We start from the raw sequence: 21,653 nt of genomic DNA on the forward strand, positions 1-21,653 counted from the left end.
GGTCTATCTTTCTGTATGTTTGTTTTGGCATTACGCAAAAAGTACTAAACCAAATTGGATGCGGTCACAGATGCATTCCTAAAATACTTACTTAAAATCTGGTATATGTTTTATCTTGATACGCTATCTGTAAGTGATCCATTTCAATGATTATTTCACTACTAAAAGCCACGAAATAGCAAGCAAAAAGTAATTAATACGCTAAACAATTTACATCATAAAGGTTTGTGTCGATTACTTTGTAATGAAAGACAGTATACAATTATTTTGTCGGTAGCAATACAACTAATACAATTTATAATAAGTAGATTCACTAACAGTTTAAAGTGGCATTATTTACTAATATCTACTTATCTATCTACATATCTACTTACAGACTTGTTGCTCAAATGTTTATATTATGTACCTACATAATTCCCTAATTAATTCCCACACAAATTAAACATTTGAGCAACAAGTTGAAATTCAAATAGAAGAAGAAGAAACAGTTGCTAAACCGTCAAACATTGGTAATCATTATAAAGATCGACATGTCTGTCTGCATTGCTTTTCAAACAAAATGAAAAGATTTTAAATATTTCTAAATGCTTATTCAAATTCATCTTATGGAAATACAACTGTGCTTAGTTTTCTTTTATGAATCCCAATAAAATTATTATTTATGAAATTCTAAATTCTTTTAACCTCAACAGTTAGCGAAAATCTATAACAATCTTAGTGCACGAAAAACGTTTTAGTCGATATATATATTAACAATGATGATACAGCTGTTAACTGTCCACTGCTGGACATAGGCCTCCTCCTTGGTGGGTTTTGCCAGTAGTTTCCATACTTGGAAAACAGGTTGCCAACCGTAATTAAGCATTATTGATGTTTTAAGAAAAATACTGCTGCCAATACCTCGACCATTAAGTTCCCTTAGTCGCCTTTTATTACACCCATGGTAAAGTAAGTGGTGGACTATTCTATGTCAGGAACATATGGCCAAATAGATAGATAGTAGATACATATTGTTCAATTGTCATAGACTCTGTATCTATTTTGCTTACTGCGTTAACGCAGTAGACAATTCTGACTGGGGTGGTTAAAAGGTTATTTTACTTAGTTTTCATAGTTACATTGTAATGCCTAAAATAATTCCCATTAGTCGACTTAAACAGCTGAGGTGGTGTGTGATTGTGGTCATCGATTACATCAACAATCACTCCGTCCCTGTTCAATTTCAGTTTAGCTGGACAATTGAGTACGGCTTTTTTGGAACAGTACCAGTGGCTGTTAGTCGGTCCTTTCGAAGAGAATGTATACTTGTTGTACAAAATGAGTTTCTTATCCCTAATTTTTATGAACTCGTAAGGCGATGAACCTGTAGATAGAACAGAAACATCAGTTTTAAGAATTCCGAAATTTCAAAATAATTTGGTTTGTAGTCTTTAAATATTTCAACCTGATTTCTCCTGAATCCTGATTTTAGAATCAGTTTTTTAATCTTTAACTCTTACATAATTGATTTCCTGGACTGGATCCCAATTTCCAAATCAATTTTGTAGTCTTTACCACTTATAAATTTGGTTTCACTAAATCCTATATAAGATGAACCCAGTTAAATCTGATCACGGATAAAATGATTTATTTTAAATATTACAAAAGTTTAGTCATTGCAGTTAAATTTAATGGGATTTTGTGACAGTTTTGGTAAATTATAACAACTTGTTTTAAGAAAAGCAGTAAGTCATAAAATAAATTAAGAAAGATAACGATACTAACTAAAGTAAATAATATAAAAATTTCGAAATTTTAGTAACAATACTACATTTTAAATAAAAAAAACTTTTTTTTTTTTAACGTAATAAATAAAATGTTTCTACATGCTTTGTATTGTAAAATCTTTATTGTAGATACTTTACATTGGACACATTAAAAATATTTACAATGGCGGACTTATCCTACAGAGGGATTTCTTACATTCAACATTTGAGAAGCTGAAAGAAAAGTATAGAATGTTTGAAGAAAAATATAGAATGTATTCAAAAACGGATAGAATTTTATCAAGCCTTTCACTAAACTATAAGAAGTTTACTTTTCTACATCCAAAGATTGCCTGGTAGAAATCTTTTTTAGCGATAAGGCCGCCCATTATTTTCTTATATTTGACCTTTTCTTGTAATTTTATTTTTGTTATTCTACCAAGTTTATCTATTTAACTATCTATATTTCATTTTTTTTTATTATTTTTCATACATAAACCCACATATGTTTCTTATTTTAATTTTTGTCGAAATGGGTTATTAATTATGCTATAATAATAATTGGTAATTATATCTGCTTTATAGTGGATATAGGTTTGGCAAATCAGCTTTTCTGTGATTCCTTTATCTACATATTGCGCCATTCTTATATTTAAATTTATTAATAAGACTCTTTATTGTTTATAATAGCATATGAAGAGTAACACAGGCTACGTACTAACGGGCTTCTAAATTGTTTTAAAGTCTAATATAATCACCACTTGGCATCTTCATAAGTGTTGGTTTTGGGTGATTGTGTTCTGCGTATTCGTCAAGAATCATCCCACCATCGTCCACCTTCAGTTTGGCTGAACACTTGAGTACGGTACGTTTGGAACAATACCAACCGTAACGAGATGCCGCCTTCGAGTAAGTGTGTTCTTTATACAAAATCACAGTTTTCTCGTTTACTTTTATAAATTTCAGTGCATCTGCGGAGATAATATAAAAGGAAATGTAAAATGTGATATATACCGTAAGGAGATTATTTTTATTAATATTCTTATATGTTGGTCAAAGAATTTTTGTGACTCGTGTATATGCGAGTACGAATCTTAATCTTGCTATATGAAAGATCATAAAGCCAGACCCATCACTGTCAGGAATACTCATAAGAGAGAGAGAGAAGAATACTATTCTAATAAACATACGTTTTTCAATTTATAAACACAGAATTACAGATTAATTAGTTTCAGAATCGGGTGGATTGATAAAAAAAAATCTGTATCAACGAAGCTAGTAGATACTTATAACATTAACACTTGAGCAAGAATAAAAAAAAACGATTAATCTATTATAATATAATAAGTTTTTAATCAATAATCTAACTTATGTACATTATTAATGTAAAAATTATAAACATGATTGATAATACAATATTTTTTAATAAATCATATTAAAAAGGCTAGATGGATGTGAATGAAGTTTAGCGTATAGAAGAAACACATGTTCTGCTTTTGAAGTGAGTTAAGTTGCAGGATATGGTTTGTTAAAAATAAATTGTTTATTTATTTATTAAATTCTTACAAATATACAAAATATAAGTACCAATAAAAACAACTAATTAACTTTTATCTTAATCAAGTAACTTAATGCAAAAACAAAAAAAAACACCTAATTCCTTCGTCTCTTCAAGAAAAAAAAATCAATTCTTTGTCTTTTCACACTCCGTTATAAATATTAGCCGACATACCTGGGCTCTTAGAAAAACACTATGTAGAAATATTTTTATACACTATTTTTAACAACAGAACAAATTACTTTGGATTGAATGATTTGCGAGATAGTAATTTGCTTTGTTTAATAAATTGTCCACATTATCTAGTCCTTGCAGCACGTACCTAAAAATAATTATTAATATTATGACAAAAAACATAAAAAATAAACATATATAATTATTTCATTATAATATTTAAAATAAAATACTTATCTATAATTCTATGAGTACCATTGTTTTACAGATCTCTGTTTATTATATTTCTGCTATACACACTATTATTCTACACACACACACACACGTACGCACGCACGCACGCACGCACGCACGCACGCACACACACACACACACGCACGCACGCACGCACGCATGCACGCACTCACGCACGCACGCACGCACGCATACGCAAAGAAAGAGAAAAAGAGGAATTAAAATGACAACAAACCATGTAATAAACCCCGTTAGGCATCTTCTTAAGTGTAGGTTTAACGTGATTATGTGTTGCGTCCACCTCAACGATTTTATCACAATCGTTCATCACCAGTCTGGCGTTACATCTGTATCTATTCCGCCCGGAGCAGTACCAGATATAGCGCGAGGAACCCTTCGCGAAAACTTGTCTCTTGTACAAAATTGCATTTCTGTTATTTATTTTGATGATTTGGAATTTATCTGAAGATAGAGTAAAAAAAAAAAAATAACAAATTGAGGATAAGCGAAACGTTAAACACATTTACGATTAATAAGAGAGAACTAAAATATTGCATCGTGTCTCTTATAAACCATTAATTATGCAACTTGAAAGTGTGAAAGTAATTCAGACTCATTTACATTATAAAATTGGTTTCTTTTAATCCTTAGAATAATAATTTTCCTGTAATATAAAATAGAAACTTTAATTTTAGAACATAGATCATGGCGCTTCAGAATCGACCAGAGGGATAAATATATAAAAAGTCTACATAACTGATGCTAGTAATTACAATATCAAGAAAATAAAAAAAAAAAAACTAAAAAAAAATAAAACATTTGAAGGAAATTAAATAAAAGTATTGAACTATTGTAACACATATTTAATAAATAATTTTACTGATATAATAAATGTCAAAATTGTAAATACGTTTGGATATAAAATATTTTTTATCCCATTACAGTAATTCAAGGTTTATAATAAATTTTTACAAACTAAAGAGGTTTTTTAAGGGATGACCATTTACAAGATCGTAGACTGCTTCTCTTATCTGTCATATTATCTTGTTCGTACCTAAAAATAATAGAAAATACATATAGTTATTACAATTTTTATATCCTAATGGTTAAGTCCGTAAGTCTATGAGCAGAGACTAGCATCTTATTTATCTCTGCCGTGTAAATGAAAAAAATGCATACTTTGATGTGTTTCTGTTATCTAAAGGGTAAGGCAGCTAGTGCGATTTTAGCGTGATATTTGCTAAAAAGTATTGAACAACTATATTGATAGAATCATTTTGGTCCCTTTAGTAGATTACTTAGATTATTTAGATAGAGCGTCGAGCCTCAAAAATGGGTTAACTTTTTGTCAGCTAATTGTCAAATTTTGACTTGTTTTTTTTATCAGTATTTTATATATTTACGCATAAAATGTATCTTGACGTATTATCTAATAAAGTTCTTGCGCATTAAAAAGGTGCAGAATTTATAAGAAAAATTAAATTTAAAAGCTATAAAGGAATCACTTTACTATTTATCATGCAAAATTGTATGAAAAATTGACCCGTTTTTCTAGAAGCATTTCCATGGAGACCGTCTATCTATATAATCTAAGGATAATACATATAATAAAATTTAAATAATAACAGACCCTGTAATAAGCTCCGTCAGGCAACTTCTTAAGTATAGGTTTCGGGTGCTTATGTTTTGCATAGACCTCAACTATTTTTTCTTCGTCATTCATCACCAGCCTGGCGTTACATCCATACTGAGATCGGCCCGAGCAGTACCAGATATAACGCGACGAAGCTTTCGTGAAAACTTGATCTTTATACAAGATGGCATCTTTGTAATTTAGTTTGATGAATCTGAATTTATCTGTGGAAAGAGTGAAACAATTTAAATGGATTTAAAAAATATTAAAAAATCAAAAACCTCAATTGTCCTTCTATACAGCAGTAGAATATTTCGATTCAAAATACCAAACTATTACTACGCATTTATGGTTTACTAGTTTTTACCTGCAACTTCGCCCTCGTAAGCGAAATATGTTGATTAATGAGGATAAATACCCAAAATAATACATGTATACCCAATTTCATGACAATCGATTGAAACTCTAAGGTACTAAGAGATAATAAATAAACAAACAAACTCACTTTTACATTTGTAATATTAGTAAAGATGAGATACGAGAACTGTTGCGATCAAATTTTTTTTATACAACTTAGAATGCCATACAAGCTGACGGCCCACCTGATGGATTGTGGTAACGGTCGCCTATAGACTTGAGCAGTACCATGGACATAACAGAGTATACTGTTTTGCCCATGATACCCCCATGCGTTGCCATTCCTGAGGACTCAGGTGTTATTCCTCTGTACCATGTACATTCACGCCCTTCAAACCGAAACACAGCCATGCAAACATAACTGCTTCACGGTTGAAACACGAATGGGATAATAATAATTTATCTATCTATTTATTTACATATCTATGATTTAGGGACGTTCCTTTCTGTCTTTTATAACCTGTGCATCTCGCAATCTAGCATTAGATAAACATTGTAGCTCATACAAAATATATCGCTATATGTAGAGGGAAGATATTGTTAGTAATAGAAAAGATCAATGCTTGCAATACACCCTGTCAGATTGACGTCCACGCTGTTCCTCCTGGAAACCATCATAGTTCATCCTTATCTTCTATTTTATAATTTTGACAAAAAGCTAATGTTGCCCATTATGCCACTAACAAACGCATAATAAAAATGGTTATTAGGGAACCTTAGCTTAATTTACAGTTTTCTTTCTAATAAAACACCACACCAGAGGATCTTGGTGTTAGTGACAGTTATAGATTATTATGAGAAATAAAGCAAGCTATAATTCTTTAATATAATTAAAGCAAGAGCGAAGGGTCAAGATGAGATATCTATCTTATTCGCCACAATGAACTAACTGACCTGAATGCATCTTTTTCGTTTCATTTTTCACTGGAGCCTTATCACTGTTTACTGTTAGCATAGGCAGGTGTGCTATTACATTTTCATCTATCGAAAAAAAAAACACTATTATGTATACCAGATTTAAAAAAACACCAGAAAAAATGACACAAAATTTTCAAAAAAAAAATTGTCGTTTCTACTAAGAATTATACTTGATCGGTTTAAAAATAATAATACTCCATTTTTTGTACAAAAAAAGTTTTATTATTAGATATTTAATTTCAGTACATTAAAACAAATATTTTTCAAAAATATATCAATTTATATATCTATATACATTATGTATTAATAAGTATATTTATTACATTACTAAATTATAAAAAAAATAGATACTTATACATATATACGCAGAAGGCAGAAGTAGCGAATATTAAAAAATAATATTATTAGAATAATATTTGTTTCAACAACTTAATTGACAAATAAACAAAGAAACTGTAAATTTATCGGTCAAAATTCAGACTTATAATAAATCTTCTAAAATCTGTATGATCTAATACAGATTACTAAAGTATTATTTGTCTTTGCAGAAGATAGGTTACCTGGAAGAGATCGCTATCCAGCGATAAGGCCACCAAATGCTGCCTCTTTGTCTTGCTTTTATGTAATTAATTTTATGTAATTAAAAATTATTTTTGGTTTGTGTACATATTGTCAATCTTTATAACATATATGTTAGTGTAAAAGCCCGTACATTGGTGAGTCTTAAGTTTTACCAGTAAATGTTAGGAGTCACCAATGTGAGTTACGAATATCACACACTGAACATGTCTAAAATTATGTTTAGCACTGTAAAGAAAAAAAAAGATCAGAAAGGTAGGTTTGGTTTGGTGAAAGAAACAAAAATTACCTTATTTTTAGAAAAACCTCACATTTACCAACTCGCATTAGTAAATCCAAAGATACAAAAATTAAGATCTAAGTAAGTAAGAAAAAAAAGAGGTAAAACTTAAGATTTACCAATGTACGTGCTTTTACAAAGAGTTTTCATTAATTCATTCATATAAAATCGAATATATAGTACAAATATTTAAGGAAACATAACATTAACATTTGGAACACCCTTATTGTTACAAAAATATACAAATTGCAAATTTATAGCTCATAATTCACAGAACTGCTGATAAATCCTTTGAGCACTACAAAATATAAACATTGAATTTACATTCAGCACATGATATTAATACAATGCATATAGTACGTATTAAAATCGTATCTATAGGCAACGATTACCATTTTCCAAATGGACGGACAGTGCTTGACGTTCTAAGTAACAATAAAAATCTTTTAAACTCTGTAGTAAATATCGTCAGACAACTTGACAAGCGTTGGTTTCGGATGATTATGTTCATTGTACGCGTCGACAATTTCTCCGTCATCGTTCACCTTCAAATTGGCACCACATTTGAGTACAGACCGTTTAGAGCAGTACCAGCGGTAGCGAGCCGTCGATTTCCAAAAAGTGTGCTCATTATATAATATCACTGTTTTGTCCTTTAGTTTGATTAATTTGTATTTAGCTGCGAACGTAAAAACAAATTGGCGTAAACTACAGATGTAAGAGCTGAGACTGAGACAGTCGCGATGTCGTATTATCTATAGGTATATTATTAATATGTGAAGCAAAAACTTTGTAGACAAGTGGCAAAAGAAATCTATCGACAGAATCGTTATCGCGAATTCATGAGATAGAATGAGATAACAACGTCCAACGTCTTTTTCATTCTCACAGGAGCAATACCGAAACGATTCTAACGTTAAATATATATGCCAATTGTGTGGGAGGTTTTCTGTCTATTTGATTTTTATCTTGTACTTTTTTTTATAAAATATTATTTTGGAAGAAACAATAAAAGGTATTATCATATTAACCGTTATATGTTTACTGACGAACATAATCTCTCTATTGGGGGTTTGGCCAGTAGATGCTAAGCTTGGCAGAGGAGTTGGCAACTGCAGATAGGCTTTTGTGACATTTTAAGATGAACGCTGCTGTCAATCATTTAGTTCCTTTAATCACCTCTTGCAACACCCACGGGAAAAAGGCCCATTCTATGCCATGGGACCATGCGGCAATATAAAATAAAAAGCATATATTTACATATCTATTTAGTTTTTTTTTTGGATGAAAATGGTATGGTAACCCCGCTTGCGCTAACGGGATACACTGGCGGAGCACCAGTGAAGGGTGATAGATGAGAATGAAAACAGGCCAGTTAGCCCATCATGATGAATTCATCAGGAATTAACCATGATAGTTTCCAGGAAGAACCGCGAGGAGGTCGACCTGGTTGGGTATATTGCTAGCAATGGGATTCTCAGTCTCCATTACTAACAATCCCTTTCCCCCCATGTCTATTTAGTTCACATAACCCTTCGATTGAATCACACTACCATGAATTGAATCGATTTGTTTGTCGTGATATGGGATAATGTTTTGACAGTCACAGACACCTGTCGATAACATCACTTATTTCATAACACAATAGTGGCAAACAAGCATACAGTCCATCTGATGGTAAATAGTCACTGTAGCTTATGGACGCCTGCAATACTAGGGGTTTCACGTGCGCGTTGCCGATCCTAAGTAGCTATACTCTCCCTCGAACTGGAGACCGGTAGACAGCAGAGGTCGCCAGTTCGGGGGCCGACCACATACTCTTTTTTGTTGCAGTAACCGGCCGTAGTGCTCCTCAAATATTGCGTCTAAATTGCGTCCACCATGTACCCTCTTGTATAGGCATTCCGTCACCCGTATCCAATAGCGAGGACGGGATGCCTTAAATATTGCACCGCAAACCATAAAAAAAAAATTAGCTATATTTCAATTCACTTATGCCTACGAGTACAGTCAGTGGAAGTCTTTAGATATGTCAAATGAAGCTAATACTTTATTTACATTTTGTACAGGCATTATTGTACAGTTTGCATCAGACAGACCACAATAGACACAATAAAGAAACGAATATAACTAGAATGGTAATATTATTTTTATTTTTTAATTTCATACATTTTTAATATAATGTCTATTTATATATATTGTATAATGGAAAATTAACAAATTCAGTGTTTGCTGTTTTCAACAATTGTTTTAAATTTGTATAAATAGGGTGGTAATGTTTTAGTATATAAATTATATAAATTGAACAGGCGTTTATTAATATTCGAGTATTTTGGTACTCGTTAAATAACGTAATCGAATTCCGACTCATGTTTGAAGAATCTGACTAATATTCAAGTACTGGGGGGAAAGGGATTGTTAGTAGTGGAGACTAAGAATCCCATTGCTAGCAATATACATAACCAGGTCAACCTTCACGCGGTTCCCCCTGGAAACTATCATGGTTAATTTCTAATGAATTCATCATGGCTAACTGGCCTGTTTTCATTCTCATCTATCACCCTTCACTGGTGCCCCGCCAGAGTATACCATTAGCGCAGGCGGGGTTACCATACCATTTTCACCTATAAAAAAAAATACCCAAGTACTTGTATGCGTATTTGAGTACTTTACTCGACCTGAGTACTTTTTCAGTTCATATTTAAAGTTTACTTCTATCAAAGTAATAAATGTTCAATAAATAATGTTTAATAAATGTTTCTTTAGTAATTAAGGGTAATGTTAATATAATACTGAAACAGAAAGAGAAAAACTTATAATAAACACTCAAGTACTATTCGAGTATCGCAAGCGCTCGAATGCTGGGGGCCTACCATGAAATGAAATTCCGAAGTTTCGGACTAAATTTCGTGTTTTCATTTATACCTAATACGGCCCAGTAAATGGAACTTAACATTTCGTTCGTCATAAATCCTACCATAAAAGTCTAAAAGAATAATATTTTAATATTTTAAATGTTTTTAAACGGTAAGTATTATGTAATTTTAACATCAAATTTGTGTTTCGTTAGAATCCGAAATTTCGGAAAACATTTCATGGTAGGCCCTCTGTATTCGAATACCGTGAATCCAAGTTCTGTATATTGAGTACTCGAATAGATAGATAGATAATTTATTTGTATTACTTACAGCTCACATATTACAACATAAATATGATATACATAAATGAATAAAAAAATACATAAAGCTAAATACAATTTTTCATTTGTGCGTGTGCCATAACAATACAAAATGGTCACAACTCAGTTTATTGCTTCGCCCTCAAAAGAGCAAAACACATACCGGAGAACCTATAAGCATTCGAGTTAGACACGGCACATCACTAATTCAGACAACATCTTTTTTTACACTCTAATATAACTGCCGTCTGCCGATTTGTACAGCTTTGGCCGTGGATGATTATGATCCAAATTCGCTTCGATGATGGCGCCATCTTTGTTCACTTTCAGTTTAGCTGAACACCTCAGCATGGACTTCTTGGAGCAATACCATATTTGGCCAGACGCTTTCCAGTATGTGTGTTCCTTGTATAGAATTACATTTTTCATACCAATTTTTATAACTTCATACGTTTCTGTAAATGCAATTAGAAATTTTATAATTATGAATAAATACTACGATGTAATTGTAGTTTTTTAAAAATTAATAACTTATGAAAGTAACTTAGCAAACTTAGCAAACAGTACCATATAATAAACGTGATTTACGTGAATGTAGATCAAGCAAATAAATTCACATTTTCCATTGTACCTCCAAGTTTACTAAACATGTTAAAAGCATTCGCATATCGGCTTTCCATTAAACATACATTACATATATACGATACCTATGTACATATATAACGGGAAATTTACGTACGTTATTTGCCGTTTCCGACAATTGTTTCGACTTCATCCGGAAGTCTTGTTCAGGGGGTTGTTTTTGTAAAATATTTATTGTACATAATTTACATTAAATCCATTAAAAGATTTAATATACAATCGCGGACTTATCCCATAGAGGGATCTCTTACAGTCAATCTTTGAGACCTCCCCCCCCCTGCTCTTGAAGAAGACTTCCAAATGAAATCGAAACAATTGTGGGAAACAGCAAATATGAATCGATAATTTCCCGTTATATATGTATATAGTATGTATGTATATATATATGTATAAAAAATGAAAGTTTTAAACATAATGTATCATACAGACTAACTTCAACTATATTATGTATATGTGATTGTAAATTGGATACGATTATGAACATCTGTTTGTTTGTTCATGTTTTATTTTGTATATAGATATAAAATATATGTAAACATTTAACAATAATTATAAACTTATTTTTACAACTGGTCACTTATGATGTAAAAATCAGACAAAGTTTACAATAATATTCTAAAAGTATCATAATACGAAGGGAGGTCAAAAAATTCTCGGAATTGAGCGGTGCGGATTTGAAAAATTGGGTGGTCTAATTTTTCAAACCTTATAGTCCAGACTTGGTCCCCAGCGACTATTATTTATTCCCAAAAATGAAAAAGGAGCTACGTGGTAAACAATTTGGCGACGATGAAGAAGTCAAGTTTGCAATTTCGGCCTATTTTGACAGCAAAGATAAACCTTTTTTTTTTTTCGATGATATAAACAAATTATTTGAGAGATACGAAAAATTTATTAAGGTTAAGGAAGAATATATTGAAGAGGAATAATAGTTTCATGTTTAATTTCAACTGCCTTTCCCTCATTCCGCGAACTTTTTGACCTCCCCTCGTATACCGCCGTGTCGATTCCGGCATAGAATGGGCCACCCCTTTTTTTCCCGTGAGTGTCGTAAGAGGCGACTAAGGGAACTTATGGTGAAGGGATGGGCAGCAGCGTCCCTCTTAAAACATGAAAGGCCTAACTGCGGTTGCCAACCCGCCTGCCAAGCGTGGCAACTACTGGCAAAACTCCCCTTATGGGGAAGGCTTATGTTCATTAGTGGACAGTTAACGGTTGAAATAATAATAATCATAATATACCGCGAAAATTCCCTATTTGTCACAGAAATTCTAAACTGAGTAGTAGCGATTACATAAACCATGTGCGATCTGATGAAGAAGTCAAGAGTACAATACTAGTATATGAGAATGGTGGATGAAACAAGAATGTACGAGTATATAAGGATAGAGACTTCTTCAATTCTATTTGACTATCACGCAATATTAATCAATTTTGAAATATCTCCCAAGAAGATCCCTGTAGAACCTTGGCGGTGGATGATTATGTTCACCCTTGATATGTATGATATTGCCATCACTGTCCAATTTTAATTTAGCTGTGCAGTGCAACTTGCCCTTTTTGGAGCAATAAAGGTTGGTACGCTGGGAGCCTTGCTGAGAATACGTGAAGTTTCTAAACTTTATCACAGATCTTCCGTTCACCTTAATATTCTCGTAAGTATCTGAAAAAATAAAACGTATATATTTCTTAAATTTCCGTCTACTCGTAATAATTATATTCTCTGATAATAATTAACAAAATGACAGCCACCTAATCGAAATCATCACTTAAAAGAACATCACGGATAATACTACCGTGAGTTACTTATTGTTACTGTATTGTAATCAGTTTTAGTCAGTTTTACTCACGTTTTTAAAATACGTACAACCGCATGCGAACAGCGACAAAGAGCTATATGGTCGCGCAGTGCTTGGGACATAGTCATGAAAAAGGTCCATGAATAAGAGCTTCTATCGCTTCGAAACTAATCTGGCTTCTTCAAATTTTTAAAGCCGACATATAACAAAAATGTAGTATAACTCTCGATAGTTATTATGCAATGATGTTATTTTAAGTGATAATTTCGATTAGGTGACTTTCCCCTTGTTTTAAATTGTATCGAAAAATGTGTAATTTATTATTCAGGAAGAATTCGGTTTAAATAAGAATAAGTATAATCACATCAATTGCTTGGTCGTCAGGCTATTTTTTTTTACAACATAGGGGACAAACGAGCATGCGTCTCACCTAATGGTAAATGACTACCGCCGCCCATGATCACCTACCTTGTGTTATGACAAACTAGCTAACAAATGTCTGGGGACACAGCCAGGAAGACCCAATACAGATAGACAAAGAAATACTAATATTACTGATTATAATAAAACAAATATGATTTAATATTCAATATACTATAATGTAGAAAGTGACATTACCTAATTCACAGACACACGCATGCACTGACGTCCATATGCACACGCACGCACACGTAGGTACACAATAACAGTAACGTCAGATTCAGTGTTAATAGTTCCACAATTTGACATTTATGACACAAAATTATATGTATGTATATATTTTACAAGGAATGGAACAAGCTCAAACCACTACAATATAATTTTCTTATTCTATTTATTGCGCTCCCCTTCTTTTTTTATACTTTGTCAGCAGCAGTCAGTTCTTTCATACTGCCTAAAGGACTAATTTCAATAGTATTAGCTCTATATTCATGTTATCTCTTATTTACCCACCCACACTTACATGTCGCCATGTTTGTCCTAGCATAGAATGGGCCACCCCTTCCTTACCCGTGGATGTCGTAAGAGGCAACTAACAAAGAGCGAGGGATGGGCAGCAGCGTCCCTATTAAAACATCTCTACAAGCCTAACTGCGGTTGCCAACCCGCCTTCCAAGCGTGGCAACTACTGGCAGAACTCCCCTTATGGAAAAGGCTTATGTCCAGCAGCAAGCAAGTGGACAGTTAACGGCTGAAATAATAACAAAAATAAAGACAGATCAAGAGTTAGAAGAGCAGTACAAGAACTGGAACATTAGAATCAGGTAAAACTAAAATAAAAATAAAAACTTAACACGATTCCTTTTAATACAGCCTATATTCATTACATCATCGTAATATCAACCCATAACTGTCCTCTGCTAAACATAAGTCTCCCCATTAAGAAGGGTTTTGCCAGCAGTTGGCACGCTTGGCAGGGGAGTTGGCCCATATTACTGACAGATAATGTAGCGTTCTATAGGTGAAACAATTTTAAAATCTATTAAACATTTTTGAATTTATTCATAACAAACAAAATAAAATCTTTCACCTTTGTAATATTAGTTTAGACTACACCCAACTCTCACTACTGTTTATCAATGACACTGATAAATTCTTTAGAAACACTTTTACAGTTCGTGTTCATCTCTTAATACAATTATGAGTATGAGGAAAACTGTCTCAAAAGTGATCCTAAGTGCTTTACAATTCTATTTAATTTTAAAATATTTTCCATCGACCGTCTTGTAGAGTTTTGGTGGTGGGTGATTGTGATCTGTGCATGCTAAAATAATATTTCTCTCCAAGTCCAATTTCAGCTTCGCTCTACATTGCAATGTGGCTTTTCTCGAGCAATACTGATGACGGAAGGACGGTCCTTGTTGGGAGTACGTATATTCTTTATACAGAATCACAGTCTTGTTAGATAATTGAATCACTTCGTACGTATCTGTTGGATATTATTAAATTAGTACATTGACGTGTATTAGAGGATAATGTAAAAGAAAATCTAACAACAAAAATTTGTTCGAAAATCGACCTATGAGTCAGATTAATTTTTCAATGAAATAATAAATACATTTATATTGTTTAATATTTTTTATAGATAGTTAGATATTTAATTTATTTGCCTCACTAACAGCACACAGATAACATTAGATATTGGTATATACTTAAAAAAGAAATATAACAATATATATACAAAAAAAAACAAAAAGAAAGTATATATAAAATACAGTGATAAGTATATATAAAATTGAAAGATTAGGGCTAAAAGAAATAATATAATTAATTATTATATTATTATTTAATTGTCCACTGCTGAACATAAGCCTCCCCGTTGGGGGGGTTTTGCCAATAGTTACCACGCTTAGCAGGCAGATTGGCAAACGTAGTTAGGCTTTGAAGATGTTTTAAGAGGGACGCTGCTGCCCATCCCTCGCCATTCCTATAGTCGCCTCTTACGTCACCCACGGGAAAGGAAGGGGTGGCCCATTCTATGCTGGAAGTTACAGTTAATTATATAAGGAATTTATTATGCATTGGAAATAATAAATAAAACTTAATTAATGAGTAATTCTTTTTTTCTAAATAAATGTAGATTTTAATGATTCTCAATGAATTTGATGTCAAGGCAACATGTACGCTGAGTAAATGTATTGCTATGAATTGCTTGTATATTTTTTATAACATACTTGCTTATTCCTTTCTAATACTTTTTCCAATGGATGATAATGGAATGGTAACCATCTGCGTTAACGGTATACACTGGCGGGCCACCAGCGAGGGATGATGAGTGAGAATGAAAAGGCAGGTCAGTTAGGCCATCGTGATGAATACATCTAAAATTCAGCAAGATGGTTTCCAGAGAGAACCATGTGGAGGTCGACCTAACAGAGTATATTGCTAGCAACCAATCCGCATTACTAACAATCCTTCCACTCCCCCATTTCTTATAACTGGGTTCATACAATTTTTTTTTAAACCAAAATTCACCTTAATAGGGGAAATGGTAGATTAACGCCCGGTAGAAACACAGTCGACTAGATTTCAGGGGCCCAGAGAGAAACCGGCGTACTATGCAGGCAGTAAACAAAAGCACCGGTTTCTACAACTTTTTCGGGAGTGAACTGCCTTGGAATCCCAAGCGTCTGAGGTATTGTTCCAAACTGATTGAAATATGACCACTCAACGACAGAACCATTGGGACAATTTCGGTGGAAATAATCCCCGCGTTTCGGTCATCTCATGACCAAAATCGAGATATTTCCTCTTCTTTTCGATTTCGGCTTTCACAAGGTTCTCGCCATGCGGTATGTTGACATCTACGAAAAACACCTTCGAGACGGCCGGATCTATCACCATGATAGGTTGGTTCGCAGGAACTGTCCTATCCGTGGTGACGAATCGGTCCCAGTAGAGTCTGACGCTGTCGCTTTCGAGGACCGGCTGAAGATCGTAATTATAGTTCGGCAACCTCTGATTCACGAGACTGTACTTGAGAACTATTTTTTGATGGAGTATTTTGGCTATCTGGTTGTCAATTATTATTATTATTACTGTATCTATTAACACTCCATACAAAGAGCATTTAACTCTGTCCAAACATAGATTCGGAGGTTCTGCATTAAGTTTATGTAGAATAAAGTTTAGAAAACAGCATTAGTAAGTAGTTTTTGCATGAAAAAATAACATGTAATCAGAATAAATTACATACACATTTTTCACGTTTCTAATTATAGTACAATCCTACTAATGACAATCATCAATGTATGAATATATCAACGAATTAAACAACTTTTTTTCCTTTATTGTACTTTATTTTCAATAATAAAATATATCTATCAAGAACTGAGTGAATTTGAAATCATTAGCATTTATTTTGACAGATGGTTGCACTCTGACAATTAACACAATTGGACCAAAATTATTATTGATGAACCACGTTTTATGGGAAAAATATTTATTTTGGTTTTGAGAACACTAATAATTAAAGATTGTATTTCCCAAAAAAAGCGACATCAATTGTGGCAAACCCAGTTATTTTTATTTCAAAACTAAACTACTTTGAAATCGGTTTAGAACCGACAGGCTTATAGTGGGTAACAAACATAAAAAAAACTACAATCGAATTGAGAACTTTTCCTTCTTTATGAAGTCGTTTGAAAAAGGATGCTAACGACTTCTATTTCACTCTATATAGTAATTATCAATTGAAAAGTAAAACAAAACAAAATTTAATTAATAAATAAATCTTCCATTTTCTAAGACGTTTTGACATAAAATCCTCCGCTTGTCATATGATATTTCGGTGGAAAATGGTTGTGGTCCAACAGAGCGTACCTGATATTACCGTATCTATCCAGCTTAATCCTGGCCACACATTTTGTACTTAGTTTTTGGGAACATTGCAATGTCAATTTCCTATGATCGTGATATGAGAAGGTGTAATTATTATATAAAATGACTGATCGGTTATTGTACAGCGGCAGCAGTTTAAACGGCGAATCTGTAAAAATATTCACATGATAATAGTAACTGATGTTTGTAGAAAAAACAATAAACGAGTATATATATATATATATATATATATATATATATATATATATATATATATATATATATATATATATATATATATTTAGTTTAGTTACAATGATACTCTCTTACAACCTTTACAGACTTGAAATCCCGTGAGTATCCTAGAGAAATTAATTTATGCCAAATCAGCAATACAAATACCCCCTTATTCATAAAAACAAACGGTCCTATAAACCTATTTTAACTATTAGTGTGTGTTGTCACTATCTTTCAAATTAAGAATTTACGGCAAAAGAAAAGAATAAAATGTTTCAATAGCTAAAATAGATTTGACGTTTTCATGAATAAAGGAGGTTAATCTTTAATTAAAAACCGGAAGTTGAAAAGCCCAAAAGGATTAAATTAATATTAAATCAATAATAATAATAATGTACTGAAATAAAATATAGTTTTAATAGATTATTAATATTTATTCGGAAAAAATAAAACATAGTCAAATGTAAAAGATGAAAATAAAATTATATTTACAACGTTAATACATAAAGTTATTAACAAATATTAAACGTAACTATTGAAAAGTTCGAATAATGGTAACAATCGCTTAATTATAAATTGTATTAAGTTTAACAATATTATTTATTTTATGGAACACTAGCGCAACAAGGCACCACGGCGGGTAAACTACATTTCCCGAACAAAAAAACACTATGGGATGATTTCCACCAAATGGCTAGCATCGCATCGGATCGAAAAGGATACGAATGGATGCGGTGACAGCTGATCGCGTCCGGTAGGATGTCGACGCATAGTCGTTTATGAATATATCCTTTTGTGCGCCTAGTTTAACAGTTTCCTTTCTACCATGTTGACAAATTCTAAGGTTTGAAAAAGGTTACTGGTTACAGCATTGTTAGCTATTTCATTGGAAGAAAAAAATAATCATAAAACAGAGTAAAAGAAAATAATCATAAAACAGAGAAGAATAAAATAAAAATAAATAGCACCGCCTGGCTACGGCCTTGCCGCTCGCGACGACAGCCGAAAAGAAACGACCGGATACGACGACAAGCGAACGGAGCCAATCGCGTGTCGCAGCATATTTTCTGTTACAATCGCATGTCGCAGTAGATGCCCACGGTCAAACTACTGTGCGCAGCTTGGTAATATAGACTTTAAATACTGTGTACACGATTTCATATCGAATAAAGATTATAAAATCCGTTCCGAATAACGCAAACCGTTTGGTGGAAATCATCCTTTAGTCTAAGATATTAAATAAATTCCCTTCACGAAGTTATAACAGTTACAAAATAATAATAAAAGAGTATTTAATATGAATATTATTAATTGATTATATTTTGCTGGTGTTAAAAAAATCAGGAAGATTAAAAAAGCACCCATTATTTTTTTTTTATGTATTGATTGACTGTCACAGTTCATACAGTTTTTTAATACCCTTGTCTTGATGTAATACTTACAAAGTGTGCTACAAAATAAGTACATCTAGACAAAATGATGAACTTTTTTTCATTTCTATAAAACTCATTTAAAGAATTATATGGTTTTAATATTTTAAATGTGAATAGAGTTTTTTTTATAAAATTTAGAATGGCAATCAAGGGCCTACCTCATTAAAAGTGTTAACTGTCCTCTATAAACATGAATAGTATTATGAACACCATATTGTTATACACCAATATGACACCCATGGAATTTCCAATACGTTTCGTATGCCTAAGATCTGTGGTGTTGTCTGCTTGCCCCGTAATGTCACTGTCATACTCTTTAAACCTTCAAATACGGGATGAACAGAGGTATTAATGCGGTCAACGTTTGTGCAATACACTTTCTAATATTTACTTTTAAAACATTAAATATTATAACAAGATTTTGCGTAATCCTTCCAGTGTAGACTTTCCTCTTAGAATTAATGCTTTTTCCATAACTTCGACAGTACTTCCACTTAAGAATCTTGGTCTTCCAATATTCACTTTTAAAGCTTTAAATATTATAACAAGATTTCGCGTAATCCTTCCAGTGTAGACTGTTCTCCTAGGATTAATATTTGTTCCATGACTTCGACAGTACGTCCACTTATGAATCTTGGTCCGGATCGTATTAATGGAGAATTATATGCGCGTATGCTCGCCTGTAGTTACCTTGTTTAAACAATTTTACTCTATCGTGGAGCGTACTTTTCGGTATACTGTACAGTACAGACGCCTGTCTGATACTTATTTGCTTAGATATAATTTGGGACAAGGCAACTTTTAAATTCGCTTGATACTCCATGCATTTCTTACCACGTACTACAAATATACCTACAATAAAACAATAGGATTAATAAGAAAATACAAGATTAGAATAGTATCAATAAGAATTAAGACTATTTATTATTCCTCATGTGAGTGTGTTGCCATAAAAAATTTTCTTGTCAACAAATAGTACTTGCATAAATAGAGTTTGGTGCCTAATCCTTGTTAATCAATCCAGAACGATTTATTATTTTTTTATAAAATAAATAATATTTGCGTATGGAATTAAAGATCACACAGCTTCACATCCAAGGAGCCGCATGTGATTCGCGAGCCGCTGGTTGCCGACCCTTGATCCTGCCGGATACCAGTTTTTTTTTAAGGGTGGTAACCCCGCCTGCGCTAACGGGATACGCTGGCGGAGCACCAGTGAAGGGTGATAGATGAGAATGAAAACAGCCCAGTTAGCCCATCATGATGAATTCATCAGGAATTAACCATGATAGTTTCCAAGGAGAACCGCGAGGAGGTCGACCTGGTTGGGTATATTGCTAGCAATAGGATTCTCAGTCTCCATTACTAACAATCCCTTTCCCCGCGCCGGATACCAGTGAGGAGTAAAAAGGCAGGTCAATTCGTCCATCGTAACGAATTCACCTGCCATTAATTACGACAGTTTCCAGAACCGCAAGGTCAACCTGACCAGGTTACTAGTCTTCATTACTAACAATCCCTTTCCTCCAATAACTAACAATTATATAATAATAATACGATAAGATAAAATGAATAACTTGCACCATAGATATGTAAATCCAGTTTATTAATATTTAAACTTAAATATTACATAAATAGAAAAAAATACCTACATATATACTACCCAGCACACCCAGGCTCGAGCCAATGCAGTAAAATTCGTTCCCTAAATTGGCCCGACCGGGAGTCGAACCCGGGACCTCATTTACGCAACATGACCACTACTGTGCCACGTTAGCCCTCAATTATATACAAACTGTAGAACTAGCAGGTTATAGGTATACTATTTTTTTATTTATTTATTCTTTATTACAAAAAAATGTCTGGTACAAAAGGCAGACTTAATACTACGAGTACTATATAGCATTCTCTTCCTTTGGTAAAAAATACTATTTACAAAATTATCTAGCATTCTCTAGCTTCTTCTTCTAGCAATTATCTAGCTTGTAGAGATCAAAGTTGAATTGACTAATAAGAGGAAGGTCATGGATCCTGATCGTATTTCCGAGCTGAATTACTTTTACATTACACTTAATAAAATAGAATGGCCACTCCGTCTGTACAATCGTTTTACAAAAAAAAAAAAACTATTAAATAAATAAATGATGGTTTATAATAAGTACCGCGTGGAAGTCGACCTTATACAATATTATTATCAATTAAAGTCGCTAATCCCCATTATTATTATTATTGGGAAAAAGAATAATTTGGACAAAACGGCATCTATCGGAACAAGTAGTATTTAATAATAAATATTTTTATATGATATATATTTAAAAAAACAGTTTACATAAGACTTTACCTTGTATAATTATGTTCAAAAATGAAATAGCAGAGGGAAAGAGCATTTAAAATTACATTTTATACAATTTAACGCGTCCTAGATACTGCGTAAGATAGAAAGATAGACAGATAGAAAGACAGAAAGATAGATAGATAGATAACTGCATTACATACAGCATACAAATAAAAACAGATATAGATAAAT

At 32.7% G+C, this 21,653-nt stretch overlaps 1 long non-coding RNA gene across 2 annotated transcripts; it reads right to left on the minus strand.

Annotated features, from left to right (window-relative positions):
* Positions 1-560: 560 nt before the first annotated feature.
* LOC116412802 (uncharacterized) lies at positions 561-6,767 on the minus strand. Of its 2 annotated transcripts, XR_008252551.1 has the most exons (6): positions 6,656-6,767; positions 5,342-5,568; positions 3,947-4,765; positions 3,478-3,625; positions 2,504-2,716; positions 561-1,363 (listed from the first exon to the last, which is right to left on the minus strand). It is a non-coding gene; the product is annotated as an uncharacterized LOC116412802 (long non-coding RNA). The 2 variants fall into 2 exon arrangements; XR_004223898.2 differs by lacking the exon at positions 561-1,363 and having other exon boundaries at positions 1,397-2,716.
* Positions 6,768-21,653: the final 14,886 nt, after the last annotated feature.

The sequence above is a fragment of the Galleria mellonella genome, unplaced genomic scaffold (assembly GCF_026898425.1).
Source record: "Galleria mellonella isolate WM207_F2 unplaced genomic scaffold, CSIRO_AGI_GalMel_v1 utg159, whole genome shotgun sequence".
NCBI classification, from domain to species: domain Eukaryota; kingdom Metazoa; phylum Arthropoda; class Insecta; order Lepidoptera; family Pyralidae; genus Galleria; species Galleria mellonella.